Raw genomic sequence first — 15809 nt, 5'->3', positions numbered from 1 at the left:
CATTGATTGCTGAGGAAGGCTTTCTTATCTCTCCTTGCTATTCTTTGGAACTCTGCATTCAAATGGATATATCTTTCCTTTTCTCCTTTGCTTTCTGCTTCTCTTCTTTTCACAGCTATTTCTAAGGCCTCCTCAGACAGCCATTTTGCTTTTTTGCATTTCTTTTTCTTGGGGATGGTCTCGATCCTTGTCTCCTGTACAATGTCACGAACCTCCGTCCATAGTTCTTCAGGCACTCTGTCTATCAGATCTACCCCCTTAAATCTACTTGTCACTTCCACTGTATAATCATAGGGGATTTGATTTAGGTCATACCTGAATGGTCTAGTGGTTTTCCCTACTTTCTTCAATTTTAGTCTGAATTTGCAATAAGGAATTCATGATCTGAGCCACAGTCAGCTCCTGGTCTTGTTTTTCTAGGTTCCTATGCAATATTGCTCTTTACCGCATTGGACCTTGCTTCCATTGTGAACAGTATGGAGATTCTTTAAAAGACTAGGAATAAAACTACTATATGGCCAAACTATCCTACTACTGGGCATATACGCTGAGAAGGCCATAACTCAAAAAGACACAAGTACTCCAATGTTCATTGCATCACTATTGCAGGACATGGAAGCAACCTAGATGCCCAATGACAGATGAATGGATAAAGAAGTTATGGTACCTACAAATAAGGAGTAAAGAGATTGAATCAATAATTAAAAACTTCCCAGTAAAGAAAAGCCCAGGGCCAGATGTCTTCACTGGTGAATTTTACCAAACTTTCAAAGATTTAATGCTATTCTTTCTTAAACTCTTCCAAAAACTTGCAGAGGATGAAACACTTCCTAATTCATTTTATGAAGCCAGTATTACCTGTTATCAAAACTAGGAAAACATACCGCAAGAAAACAAAACTATAGACCGATATCCCTGATGACTATAGATGTAAAAGTCCTCAGTAAAATACTAGCAGACTGAATTCAATAGCACATAAGAAGTATCATACACTACGATCATGTGGGATTTATCTCTGAGATTCAAGGATGGTTCAATATAGGCAAATCAATAGATGTGATACATTGCATTAACAAAATGAAGAATAAGAAAATCACATAATCAAATTTACAAATGCAGAAAAAGTAGTTGACAAGATTTAGCATCCTTTCATGATAAAAACTCTTGACACACTACGAACAGAAGGAAATGATCTCAACAAAGGCCTTGTATGAAAAGCCCATGGTCAACATAATAATCAACAGTAAAAAAACTGAATATTTTCCCCCTCATACCAGGAAGACACTCTTACCACTTCTATTCAACACAGTACTAGAGGTCCAAGCCAGAGAAGCCCAGAGTCTATGCACTTGACTACACTGGTGACATGTCCAAACTAGACTTTTGTGACAATAAAAGAATAAATCTTAGTTCCAGAAGGCAGCCTTAACACCAAAAGGAGATATATTAGGAAGAAAAAGTGTTGAACAATGTGAGAAAGAACTTTATACAAATTGGGTTCTCCAAAGATGGAAGAGAGAGAATCTGGACTGCTCTAATCCTACATGCAGGAACCTAGGAACAAAATGGCTGCCTTTATGGATGCATCAAACAGTCCCCAGAGCAGAGTCAAGTTTCTAAGGGGCAACACTGTAGGCACACATGCTCAGATGCAGAGTTCCTGCCACTGGACAGAGTTCAGAGGTGATCACGTACTAAGTAGAAGCACAAATCTTCCAACACAAGCCTGCTCCTGGTGTGTAGGGCTCTCTGAGTTCCCCCAGGGAAGGGGTGTCTCCAGCACAGCCAAGGCTGGCCCTGGGAGAATCATTTGGAGGCAGAGATGGAGCTGCCTTTCCCTCTCTTGACCTGGCACACTGGCGATTTTCCTGGAAGCAGAACCAACATCCTGATGGAATACAAGTGAATTCAACTGTCTCTCCCCAAGGTCATTGACAGAATGGTGTTTTCTGGAAACACAAGAACATGTGGTTTCTTCAAACCAAGAAAAAGGGAAACAATTTTAAATACAAAAGCACATGTTCAGTGTGAAGCCTCAGCTGGCAGGAGGAAGCTGATACGCTCCCTGTGGTGTAACTGCCACTTTTTCTGACAGGTTTTCGGGGGGGTAGGGGTGGGGGGTGGGGGGGGGTTTGGCAACGTTTTAGGTGTTTTGCTCCTGACTTTGATTTCTAGTCATCGGAAACTAAACAAACCCTGATGCAACTATTCACTCAGCCGAGACTGTTCTAAAGTAGAAATGCTGACAGCTGTGACAAGAGACTCAGTGAAGCCAGGGTGGCTGGGGGAACACCAGCCTCTGGGGTCTTACCCCACACTCACTTGGTGAAAAGAAGGGGTGTCCTGGCAAAGCCAGCAGCCCTGTCAGAGGGAGCTCTTCTGTCTGTCCTGCCACAGCAAGGAAACTGTTCTGTGGTTCTTGACTTGCTTTTTCTCTGATGGCCCGCAAACTTCCCACCAGGAACCTGATTCTCATGATGAGTTAAACCAAACAACTGTTGATTCTACCTTTAATGATGACAATGATAAACTCTGTTGTTTCTGCTGAATTAGATTGCCACAGAAAGAATTTAATTTGGAGTTTAGGAAGAATTTTCTATCAATAATTATGAGAGTTTTGACTTTCTAAGAAAAATTACTAAGGGTTTTTCTTTCTGTCAGTATGGCATCTATCTACAAATTTTTGTTATTTAAAAGCACTTGTAAGTATAGGAGTTTTTTTTTATCTCTTTCTCTCATTGGTTTTTACATTACAGAATGAAGGAAATCATATCTTAAAGGAATCTTCAAAAGTAGAAAGTCCAGTCTTTTCATTAAACACCTAAGCCTGAACGTGATATTGTCTTAGGGGAGTTTAAACCCAAAAGGGCACTGACCGCAGCCTTGAACCTTGGTATGGATCCTGAAACAGGAAAGCTAGTGCAGTAGGATAAAATCTTCAGTTTAGCTAACAACATTGCACCAATATTGCACCAATGGTAATCCTTCTGTTTTGATGAATGCTTCATGGCTATATAAGATGTTAATGCTGGGGAAGTTGGGAGAAGGGTACATGGCAACTCTCTGTAGCTTTTTTGCAACTTTTCTGTAATCTAAAATTATTCCAAAATTGAAAGTCTTTTTCTTTAAAAAAAAAAAAAAAGTAGAGGATAGATTTCCATTTATTAGTATGTTTCTCTGAGTCAAATTTGTTTTCTGAATTCAGTAATAATACATTTTTAATATTTTAACGTGTGATTAAATCAGGATCTTTATTCAAGATTCCCAAAGTTAAACAAATCAACACTGCTTTCTCATTGCCATCCATAAAGTAAAATGAAGATATTCAGAACAGTTACAATCTTTATAAATTTTAAAAAGAATTTAGAGTGAGCACCACAAATGGATACAAAAACATTTGAACCTGATACTTTTATGTAAATCAGTATGCATCCTAATTTTTTGAACAGAATCATTCTTTTTAAAAGTTTGCATAGAACTTCAATGAAAGGTAGCAGAACTTTCTTTTTTCCTTTCATATTTTTGTGCTCTCTTCCTTTCATCATTGGGCTTCCCTGGTGGCTCAGTGGTAAAGAATCCACCTGCAATACAGGAGGCATGGGTTCAGTCCCTGGGTCGGGAAGATCCCCAGGAGAAAGAAATGGCAACCCACTCCAGTATTGTTGCCTGGGAAATCCCATGGACAGAGAAGCCTGGCAGGATTACCCCCATGAGGGTGCAAGAGTAGGACACAACTTAGTGACTAAACCACTACCATCACATTTCATTATTATATGTAAAAGAGCAAGAGTGGGAAAGCTTAAGACAAATATTTCATATTTAATACAAGATTTAGTATAAGCCTAGACATAACCTCTGGCTTCTGGAGAGCTGTGGGTCGGTGGGGTAGTGTAGGGGGTGATCAGGTCCTTGCAAAGGTCACATGGAAGAAGGCAGGAGTCAGCAGACTTGTGACTAGAAGCAGCCTCGGTGTGTTCTGTGGGTGATGAGACCCTTTTTTCTTTTTCCTGACTATGACCAGGGTAAACCAGGTCAGAACAGCTAGCTAGTCAATCCCAATGACTTGAATGTGCTTTTCAAAGTAAAACCTAACTTTCGGTTAAATAGTTTCCATCTCTTAGACCTACTTAGGGCTTCCCAGGTGACTCAGTAGGGTAAAGAACCCACCTGCCAATGCAGGAGATGCAGTACACACAGGTTTGATCCCTAGGTTGGGGAAATCTCCTGGAGGAGGAAATGGCAGCCCAATCAGGGACTCTTGCCTGGGAAATCCCATGGACAGTGGAGCCTGGCAGGCTACAGTCCATGGGGTCACAAAGAGTCAGATGTGATTGAACGACTGAGCACATAGTACCCAAACTTACTTAATGTGTTCTCTCCGACAATGCACTAGGCTGCCTGTCTCTGACTTAGTGTAAGGAATCCATGCACTGTACAGAAGGACCACAATACTCTTACTTAATAAATTCTTTGAATAATTCAGATTATCTACATCATAGAGGAGAAGGAAATGGAAACCCACTCCATTGTTCTTGTCTGGACAATCCCGGGGATGGGGGAGCCTGGTGGGCTACCGTCTATAGGGTCGCACAGAGTCGGACACGACTGAAGCCACTTAGCAGCAGCAGCAGCAGCAGCAGCAGCAGCAGCAGCAGCATGTCACAGGTCCACACACTTGTTACAGAGAGCCAGAGAGTACAAATGTTAGGTTTTAATGTTAGAAAATATGCCCAGGCCACAAGGAATCTCTGAGGCATAGTCAACAGTGTTTAGTTGTTCTTTTTTTTTTATATAAAGAGAAAGTTTATTTTCATCAGGAGAAGCACACAGACTATACATAGTACACTCCAACAGAAGGAAAAACAAAAGTACATTATGCACCTTTTCTTGCAAATTTACAGTACAAAAGATACTGCCTTTTAAGTATACAATATAAAAAAACAAGAACAACAATATAATTTAAAAAATCATTGATATCGTAACACAACACACTGGAACCCACTGGCAGCTTCTGCAAACCAAAAGGCAGCCCATCTCGGGGACTCCTGATTGGAGGGGTAGTTTGTACCTGTATTTTCTTGCAAAAGAGAGGAAAACAGGATGGCCTAGGCGGCAATAAAAACTCCACCGAACAGGAGAACAACTGTGTGATGGGGGAGATAGGGGAGGGACTGGGCTGCAGTCCAGTGTTTAATTCTTGTGTGAGTTTTTAAACACCTTTTAAACAGTCCTTTAAAACTGTAAAAACCAGCCTTGGTGTGGGAGGGTGTATACAAAAGAGGCCACTGGCCAAATCTGGTCAGATGTTGCAGTCTACCAATCTCTGACCATTGTTCACAGCGTCTTTAACTTTTACTTTTTATAAAATGCCTCAAAGACAAAAAATGAATGAAAAGAGCTGTTAAAAAATGTAAAAACATTTCCCCGTGATGACAAAACATTCCTAAATTTACAGTGTTGTTCCCTGAGTCAGGGTTTGTTCAGACAGCACCCTCTGCAGGTTCCAGGCAGGGGGTTGTGGATTGAGCCAATAAGCAGAAGCTCACACAACCACTGGTTAAGGATCTTCCTCCCAGGTGCAGAGAGTCTCCGAGAGCTCACCAGGGTCTGAGAGTCCAGTCCCTGGAGGATCAGCCTGCAGCCTCTGATTTCAGGTGTGTATATGAGTCTAGCTGATGACTGCTCACTTGATGCCCACTCACCCAAGTTCAGTAGCCAGCTAGCTACCTTCCCAACCTGCTCTCCCCTGCATTTCATACCCACTTCCCTCCACAAGCTGCTCAGACAGCACCCCCAGGAAGCTCTAGTCCTGCTTCTCCTCTGAGATGACCCTGTACTATAAGGACACTAAAACCAGGTGGACAGCAGAGGACGGTCCAGTCCTGATGGAGCCATCATTAGCTTCTCACCAATCATGAGTTATTCTAATGCTCTGGTTGCTCAAGATGTTTTCAGTTCTCAGTGTAGCCTCTGACAAGGAGAATGGAGGACCTATTTTGGGTCACTCCAACCCACACCTTCCATGTTACTGAAGTGGATGCCCTCCGTGGCTGAGAACTCCACATGGCTGGAATGTAGGACACTGACAGCTCCTCTGCTCCCTGCTGTCTCTAGATGCCCATCCTCTGATTGTGACCACAGACACAGTTCCTTCCAAATCCTCAATGGTCCCAGCCATATTCTAACATTTACCTTCTTTAATACAGAAAATTAGAGTAGGAAATGTGTCTACATATCACCTTACAAACTATAGTCCTCTTAACTGTAGAAGAAATAATAGCAGAAATTTTTAAGTTCTTAGGTTCTGTGTAGTTTGTATGTCTGTTTTATGTAACAGAAATGTTGTCCAATGTATACTTTCTGTTAAGGATTCTCTCCATAACATCAAACATATACTGAAAGGGGGACTGTCTAGTTACACCAGTCGTAAAAGAAACCGTTGTCAACAACCGTCAGCCTCTAAATTATAAATTAACATAAACATATTCTATAGCATAAATTATAGTTCAATAAATTTATATTAAATAAAAATATGTCCAGCTGCATGTGTGAAAAAACAACAAAGTGTAGAGTGACCTACACTTGTTTTTTAGCAGTTCGCTCTGCTGCAAGTCACCAGAAATATCAGAAAAATTTAACACTCAGTGTAGACCACTGTTAGAGAAATGTGGTGTATCACTACACCAGACTCGCTTTTCCACTTAATAACCATGGAGAAAAACTTCCCTCTGTTTTCCTCCTTTAGCTCCTCAAAACTGAATCAGAGAATCTGTGATCTAAGAATGCACACGCATGTGTGTTTTCCCAGCTTACTGACAATAAAAGCAAACATCCTATCATGTTGGGGGAAGGGCTTTTGCTGGCAAAGAAGACATTTTCAAATCTTGAAAAAGAACCAGAATGAAGCAAAATTACAAAGGTAAAGCAATTAAAGAAGTAATGTCCTAGCATATTAGACAGATAAATGAAACAGAACAGAAAGACCAGAAATAGATCCAAGTATTTAGCAATTCAGTATTTGATAAAACTTAATTACTAATCTTTGAAAAGATGGACTGTTGAATGAACTGACTAACCATTTGGGGAAAGAGATTGAATATCTATTTCACTCCTTATGGCTAAATAAACTTCACATGGATTATAATGGATTCTAAAGATTTAAATGCAAAAACATGTGAATATTTTTATATATTTGAAGATAACAAAAGCATTAAAGCTAGAAACAAAAGGTAAATTTTCTATATAAAAAACTGAAATATTATTTTGGTATGGATACATAAATAAATGGAACATAGAAAGCTGAAAGACAAAGAATAAATGGGAGGAAACATTTACAACATAACTGGTGAACATAGACAGAAATAAGGTTTATAATCTACAAAAACTTTTTATAAATCCACACAAAAATTAGCACCTGGTGAAAATACTGTGACATGTAATGAATAGACACTTCCCCAAAGAAGTAAATATTAATAATCAATGAACCTATAAAATTACATTCACTCTCTTTAGTTAAAATGATATGAATTAGAAATTAAAATGAGAAGCTTTCCACCTCTCGCATTACCTGGTATAAAGGCATCATTAAGCAGAGTGTGTGCTAGACTTTGGCTCCACCCAATCCTGTGCTGAGTACCAGCTGTACAAGGTGGAAGTATAATATTATCAGAATCACATCTCTCTAGAGTGCAATTAAGCAAAAAGCATCATAGATAAAACTGCACCTCCTCTGACTAAGTCAGTTTGTAGGAATTTATCCCAGAAAGATCCATTAAGGATCAAAGATGTACAAACAGGGATCGTTATAGCAAGGCAGTTAATAATAGCAAACCTCTGGAAACAATTAATGGCATATCATCAGGGATTGGTTATAACTCATGGTCCATGCATTACAGAGTCAATAGAAAGATAAAAAGCATTTCCTGACATGCTATCTAATCCTATAATCAAGTAATAAAAAACATAAATAATCACACATTTATATGTATGCAGACAAATGACTAAAACCACATCAAGCAAAGTTTTAGTTGCCTCCAGAATTGTAACTTGGGTGTCTTTCGTATTTTACCCCTTTTATTAAAGCTTCTATGGCTCAGTGGGTAAAGAATCTGCCTGCAGTGCAGGAGACACATGAGTTGCAGATTCGATTCCTGGGTTGAGAAGATACTCTGGAGAAGGGCATGGCAACCCACTCCAGTATTCTTGCCTGAAGAATCCCATGGAAAAGAGCCTGGCAGGCTACAGTCAAAGGGCCACAGAAGATCAGACATGACTGAGCAATTACACACACACACATTAGATATATATTTTCTTTGGAAAATCAGAGTTCTTTCTTGAGCCATTTCTATTTATAAATCCTGTCTTCATTTAACCCCGCCTGTCTAGTAGCCCCCTGTCATTCCTGGACATCTATTTTGTCTTTGACTCAAATCAAAGAGCCACCATTTAGAAAGCAGGGAGCCTTGAGGACCCACATACTCAAAAGCAAAGAATGTAGATAATTTCAATCAGTCATTCCTTTCTTCAGTTTCTGTATGGCAACAAATTTTACAACAAACTGTATTAATAGTTATAAGAGATACATTAATTTGAAAACTTTTCATTTTTAACTTTAAAAATAAAGTTTATTAAAACAACAAAAAAAGACAAAAACAGCTCGTTCATTTCTCTTACCCTCCCACCTCCTACCTCAGAAACCACCACTCTGTTCTCTGCATACCTATATATATGTGTGTGTGTATAAATCTAATATATATATTAGATTCCACATTTAAGTGAGATCATATGGTATTTGTCTTTCTCTGCCTTATTTCACTTAGCATTATGTTCTCGAGGTCTATCTATGTTTTCACAAATGGAAGGTTTTAATTCACTTATATGGCTAAATAATATTCCACTGTGTATATATGCCACATATCTTTTATCTGTTCATTAATCAGTCGACACTTAGGTCATTTCCTTATCTTGGCTATTGTAAATAATGTTGCAAAGAACAAGGGGGTGCAGATATCTTTTCGAGTTTGTGCTTTTATTTTCTTTAGACAAATACTGAGAAGTAGAATTACTGAATGATATGGTAGTTCTATTTTCAATGTTTGGAGAAATCTCCTTACTGTTTTCCATAGTGGTTATGCCAATTTACTGCCCACTAACAGCACAGAAGTGTTCCCTTTTCACTATGTTTTCACCAACACTTGTTATTTCTAGCCTTTTTGATAATAACATTCTAACAGGTGCAGGGTAGTATCTCATTGTGGTTGGATTTGCATGTCCCTGATGATCAGTAGTGTAGAACATCTTTTCATGTGTATCTTCACGTACCATCCGTATGTCTTCACATACCTATTTCCCATTTGTATGAATGAAAAGAATGACAATTTTTCATTCTTAATTGAGTTTCAAAGTGACAACTTCAATGCCAGATCAAAACTTAAAATTCTAATCAGTCAAGATTTTCAAGCATTATCAATGAAAGAGATGTATGGGCAAGAAGGAAATGTCCATTCATGAAACTGAAACATATTTTGGATCAGAAAAAATAGTTTCTATTCTTTGTTTCTAAGAATATTTTTTCTAGGTAAAATTAAAGTAGATTATGATTCCCAGGGGGAGTGTAGGCTAAGTCACTCCAGTTGTGTCTGACTCTTTGTGAGCCTATGGACCATAGCCCACCAGGCTCCTCTGTCCATGGAGTTCTCTAGGCAAGAATATTGGAGTGATTCCCATGCCCTCCTCCAGGGGATCTTTCTGACCCAGGGATAGAACCTGCATTTCTCACGTCTCCTGCATTGGTAGGTAGGTTCTTCATCACTAGTGCCACTGGGAAGGGTAATAATATTTAATAGGATTTCATACCAATATGCTTAATACTTTATATTAGAAGATTTTTAAAAATATTATATTTTTCAAGTTATTTACTTTTATATTTAACTTAATTTCCTCCACAAATCACTCACCATCTCCCTAAGACCACATATAGACTTAAAGAAACAAAATTCACTTGAGTACTGCTTCACTAAAAGAAAAATACCAGTGATTTTTTAGAAAGTGTCAATTTTATAAGTTTAATTTTCTACTGTCTGAGATAGATGTATATATAATCTCCAGCACAAATGTCGAAGAGGGCACAACAATTATTTGTCTGGGTCAGGGGTGAGTAGGTTCATAAGGACTAATGTTAGTTAATGAGAGTAAAACATAAGGAAGTTCACATAATATTCTTCAATATATGAAAACCAATCAATGTGATATACTATATTAACAAATTGAAACAAAAAACCATATGAGAATCTCAATAGATGCAGAAAAAGCTTTTGACAAAATTCAGCATCAATTTTATGATTAAAAAAAAAATCTTTAAAATATGGGCATAGAAGGAACCTACCTCAACATGATAAAGGCCATATACTGCAAAACCACAGCAAACATTTTCAATGGTGAAAAACCGAAAGCATTTCCTCAAAGATCAGAGACAAGACAAGGGTGCCCATTCTCACCACTATTAGTCAACAAAGTTTTGGAAGTCCTAGCCGTGGCAATCAGAGAAAAAAAAGAAATAAAAGGAGCCTAGATTGGAAAAGAAGTAAACCCCTCACTGTTTGCAGATTACGTGATGCTATACATAGAAAACCCTAAAGATACTTATCAGAAAATTACTAGAGCTAATAAGTTAATTTAGTAAAGTCACAGGATATAAAACCAATATACAGAAATCACTTGTATTCCTATACATTAGCAATGAAAAAATTAGAAAGAGAAATTGAGGAATCAATCCCAGTTATCATAGCAACAAAAAGAATAAAATGTCTAGGAATAAACCTATCTTAAGAGACAAAAGACCTATATACAGAAAATTATAAGACACTTATGAAAGAAATGAAAGATGACATAAACAGATGGAGAGATATTCCATGTTCCTGAATTTGGAAGAATCAATATTGTGAAAATGACTATACTACCAAAGCTACCTACAGATTCAAGGCAATCCTTACCAAATTACCAGTGGCATTTTTCACAGAACTAGAACAAAAAATTTCACAATTCGCATGGAAACACAAAAGACCCCAAATAGCCAAAGCAATCTTAAGAAAGAATAATGGAGCTGGAGGAATCAACTTCCAGGTTTTAGACTATACTACAAAGCTACAGTCATCAAGGCAGTATGGTACTGGCACAAAACCAAAAATATAGACCAATGGAACAAGATAGAAAAGCCCAATATAAACCCACTCACTAATGGGCAACTTATCTTTGACAAAGAAGGCAATAATATACAATGGAGAAAAAAACATCTTCTCAATAAGTGATACTAGGAATTTGCCCAAAGCCTTTGACTGTGTGGATCACAATAAACTGTGGAAAATTCTGAAAGAGATGGGAATATCAGACCACCTGACCTGCCTATTGATAAACCTGTATGCAGGTCAGGAAGCAACAGTTAGAACTGGACATGGAACAACAGAGTGATTCCAAATAGGAAAAGGAGTATGTCAAGGCTGTATATTGTCACCCTGCTTATTTAACTTCTATGTGGAGTACATCATGAGAAACGCTGGGCTGGAAGAAACACAAGCTGGAATCAAGATTGCCGGGAGAAATATCAATAACCTCAGATATGCAGATGACACCACCCTTATGGCAGAAAGTGAAAAAGAACTAGAGAGCCTCTTGATGAAAGTGAAAGAGGAGAGTGAAAAAGTTGGCTTAAAGCTCAACATTCAGAAAACTAAGATCATGGCATCTGGTCCCATCACTTCATGGGAAATAGATGGGGAAACAGTGGAAACAGTGTCAGACTATTTTTTTTGGGCTCCAAAATCACTGCTGATGGTGACTGCAGCCATGAAATTAAAAGACGCTTACTCCTCGGAAGGAAGGTTATGACCAACCTAGATAGCATATTTAAAAGCAGAGACATTACTTTGCCAACAAAGGTCCGTCTAGTCAAGGCTATGGTTTTTCCAGTGGTCATGTATGGATGTGAGAGTTGGACGGTAAAGAAAGCTGAGTGCCCAAGAGTTGATGCTTTTGAACTGTGGTGTTGGAGAAGACTCTTGAGAGTCCCTTGGACTGTAAGAAGATCAAACCAGTCCATCCTAAAGGAGATCAGTTCTGGGTGTTCATTGGAAGGACTGATGTTGAAGCTGAAACTCCAATACTTTGGCCACCTCATACGAAGAGTTGACTCATTGGAAAAGACCTTAATGCTGGGAAGGATTGAGGGCAGGAGGAGAAGGGGATGACAGAGGATGAGATGGTTGGATGGCATCACCGACTCGATGGACATGGGTTTGGGTGGACTCCAGGAGTTGGTGATGGACAGGGAGGCCTGGTGTGCTGCGATTCATGGGGTTGCAAAGAGTCGGACACGACTGAGCGACTGAACTGAACTGAACTGAATATTGAATTTGGTGATGGTTACACAACTTTGTGAATATACTTAAAATAATTGAATTATAGATTTTAACCTGTTAAACTGTGTAAATGTCAATTATATAAAATATAAGTTTAAAACTGAATTACATTTTTCTAAAATAAGAATTGAAAGATCTTCCTATGAGAAAATCCATTTGATTGAAGTGATTTTCATTAAGTCAAAAATAACAGCTTGAACTTCCTTCCAATAAGTAATTGTATTTTTAAATTAATTTATTTATTTTAATTGGAGGCTAATTATAACATTGTGGTGGCTTTTGCCATACATTGACATGAATCAGCCATAGCTGTACACGTATCCCCAACCCTGAACCCCTCTCCCACCTCCCTCCCCACCCCATCCTTCTTGGTTGTCCCAGTGCACCAGCTTTGAGTGCCCTGTTTCATGCATCAAACTTGAATGGTGATCTAGTTCACATATGGTAATGTACAGGTTTCAGTGTTATTCTCTCAAATCATTCCATCTAGCCTTCTCCCACAGAGTCCAAAAGTCTGTTCTTTATATCTGTGTCTCTTCTGCTGTCTCGCATATAGGGTCATTGTTATCATCTTTCTAAATTCCATATATATGCATTAATATACTGTATTGGTGTTTTTCTTTCCGACTTACTTCACTCTGTATAATAGGCTCCAGTTTCATCCTCCTCATTAGACCTGATTCAAATGCGTTCTTTTTAATAGCTGAATAATATTCCATTGTGTATATGTACCACAGCTTTCTTATTCATCCGTCTGCTGATAGAAATCTAGGTTGCTTCCATGTCCCGGCTATTGTGAACAGTGCTGTGATGAACATTGGGGTACACGTGTCTCTTTCAATTCTGGTTTCCTCGGTGTGTATGCCCAGCAGTGGGATTGCTGGGTTATATGGCAGTTCTATTTCCAGTTTTTTAAGGAATCTCCACACTATTCTCCATAGTCACTGTACTAGTTTGCATTCCCATCAACAGTGTAAGAGGGTTCCCTTTTCTCTGCACCCTCTCCAGCATTTATTGTTTGTAGACTTTTTGATAGCAGCCATTCTGACCGGCATGAGATGGTACCTCATTGTGGTTCTGATTTTCATTTTTCTGATAATGAGTGATGCTGAGCATCTTTTCATGTGTTTGTTAGCCATCTGTATGTCTTCTTTGGAGAAATGTCTGTTTTTTGGCCCATTTTTTGATTGGGTCATTTATTTTTCTGGTATTGAGCTGCATGAGCTGCTTATATGTTTTTGAGATTAATTCTTTGTCAGTTGCTTCATTTGCTATTATTTTCTCCCATTCTGAAGGCTGTTTCTTGACCTTGCTTATAGTATCCTTCGTTGTGCAAAACCTTTTAAGTTTAACTAGGTCCCATTTGTTTATTTTTGCTTAGTAATTATATTTTTAAAGAGTAGCCCTGAGGATCTTCCAGTTCTTATCTAACATCTCAGTTCAAAAGACAATGTCATGTATCTTAGTGAGTTGTTTTTTTTTTTTTGGTGATGGTGTTGTTAATGACAACACTCCACTGCAAGTATCAATTTATGATCTGATCTTTTATTGTTCTATTACCAACCACTACAAATCTTTCAGGCATAAAACAAAAACAAGCTTATTATGATCATAATTATTTGGATATAGGGTTCAATTAAGGTAAAACAGGGGCCATTATTATTTGTCTCTGCTATAAATGCAGAAATAGATAATTAATGTAGTTCTTCTGCTCTTACTCACAGTAATATGTGGAGCAGAAAACTTTTAGTCCATAGGTTTAGGGATTAACATGTAGAGATCTTGGGCTTTGTGACTAATGCCATGATTGAATGGGACTTTCAGGCAGCCCTCTTCAGAGAGTGTGTGTATATATAGAAGGAAAGGAAGTGAATATCCATGAAAAGAAGGTGGACTGTGGAGCATACTTTTATATGTACAATGTTTGCTGTTCCTTCCTCAGAGAGGATTGTACTTCTTCATTCCATTGATACCTGATTGACTATATAACTTTTCTTGGCCATGAAATACAAGTAGAATTGAGGTCTGCCATTGTGCACAGGAATTTTACTGTTACCTGAGAATCCTTGCCTTCTATCTCTTCCCTCTGCTTTGAAAGTGGCATGTCCCTGATAAGTGTTGCTTCTTCAGCCTTGGACCTGGAGTGAAAAAAAATGTACAGCAGCTGATTCATGATGGACATGTAATGTGAGCTAGAAATCAATCTTTGTTGCTGGAAGCCATTGAGATTTTGGGACCACTTGTTATTGAAGCATTACTGAACCTAAGCTGACTAATATTGGAGAAGGAAATGGCAACCACTCTAGTATTCTTGCCTGAGAAATCCCATGGTCAGAGGAGCCTGGTGGGCTATAGACCATGGGGGTCACAAAAGTTGGACGCAGCTTAGTGACTAAACCACTATCTCCATTTTTAAATTAATTAATAAATATTTTTGAAATTAAAAAAATAATAATAAATTAAAAAAAAATAAAGAGTAGCCTTCTAGGCAAATGCATGCATACCTGTTCAAACTTGTGAAGAGAGTACTTATTTTCGAGCGTAAATTTTCCCATCCTTTTAAATCTCCAGTGCTTAGGATTATGTCTGACAATAAATGACACACAATATTTGCTTGCTGACTTAAACTTCATGGAAAACAAGAAACCAGAAATTCACACAGGAGACTTGATTTGCTCAGAGCCACAAGAAAGGGGGAGCACTGGGATGACATCCCAGGCTTTGCAGCCTCTGCTAAGTGTTCTTACCACTAGCTTAGATGCTGGCGTCCAAGTTCCAACGCTCTACTTGGTTCTTAAGTAATTTTTCTCTGTCTCTTTCTGTTCAAAACCTCACTAACTACAGAAAAAGAAGGAAGTCTGTAATTTGTAGGTGGAAAGTCATACTGAGATCATGGTTGAATTGGCAGGGAACCCCTGCAGCAGAAAGAGGCTCTTCCTCCTGCCATGTTCAGTGGCATTTTAGAAGAGAGATAGATGTGGCCAGGTTGGGGAAATCACTGAGATAAAGGAATTCATCTCATTATTCTGCCAGTGAATCTGGCTAATTAATCAAAATTAACTTGTCTTCATAAGATAAGAAATGGCTGAGCTATAACATTTTTAAAAGTTTAACCTACATTTTAAAATGATTAAAATGGTAGATTTTGTGTCACATGACTTTTATCTCAACTTAAAATAATTTGTATAAAAGTACACCTGATACTGTCCTAATTCTGGGATTTTTCTCCTTTATATGTCAGCAAAATTTTACTAGTCAATCTTCTTATTTCATTTTTAAGTATTTATTTATGTGGCTGTGCTGTGTCTTAGCTGTGGCACATGCGATCTTTGGTCTTTGCTGTCGCATGTGGGATCTTTAACTGAGGCATGTGGGATCTAGTTCCCTGATCAGGGA

General features: G+C 38.3%; 1 long non-coding RNA gene across 1 annotated transcript in view; it reads right to left on the bottom strand.

The window, feature by feature from the left end:
- The window catches only part of LOC145538884 (uncharacterized), a 50796-nt gene that overhangs the window by 29664 nt on the left and 5323 nt on the right, over positions 1-15809 (bottom strand). The window contains exon 2 of the long non-coding RNA XR_014077309.1: positions 14470-14551. This is a non-coding gene — a long non-coding RNA (uncharacterized LOC145538884). The remainder of the gene's footprint in view (positions 1-14469; positions 14552-15809) is intronic.

Source organism: Giraffa tippelskirchi, chromosome 1 (genome assembly GCF_054371585.1).
Source record: "Giraffa tippelskirchi isolate mGirTip1 chromosome 1, T2T-mGirTip1v1.2.pri, whole genome shotgun sequence".
Classification (NCBI taxonomy): domain Eukaryota; kingdom Metazoa; phylum Chordata; class Mammalia; order Artiodactyla; family Giraffidae; genus Giraffa; species Giraffa tippelskirchi.
Note: the sequence above shows the minus strand (reverse complement) of the source record. Positions and strands in the feature narration are given on the sequence as shown.